This window comes from Schistocerca gregaria, unplaced genomic scaffold (assembly GCF_023897955.1).
Source record: "Schistocerca gregaria isolate iqSchGreg1 unplaced genomic scaffold, iqSchGreg1.2 ptg000689l, whole genome shotgun sequence".
NCBI lineage: Eukaryota > Metazoa > Arthropoda > Insecta > Orthoptera > Acrididae > Schistocerca > Schistocerca gregaria.
The window spans coordinates 52,501-52,706 of NW_026062069.1; positions in this window are offsets into that span (position 1 = coordinate 52,501).

Consider the following 206-nt stretch of genomic DNA (forward strand, 5'->3'; position numbering starts at 1 on the left):
GGGCGTCGACATCTGAATGCAACTGAACAGCTGCGAGGCTCATTTAACACTCAAACGCCAGACCGACCAGCTTGAGAGGACAGAGACACAAAGAGGGGGACAGAGGGGGACAGAGGGGGGGGAGGGGGGGGGGGTCGGCGATATAGTCCTATTGCAGTACAATTGACAGTGGATAGCAGGAATATGTGGAAAGTAAGCAACACTCG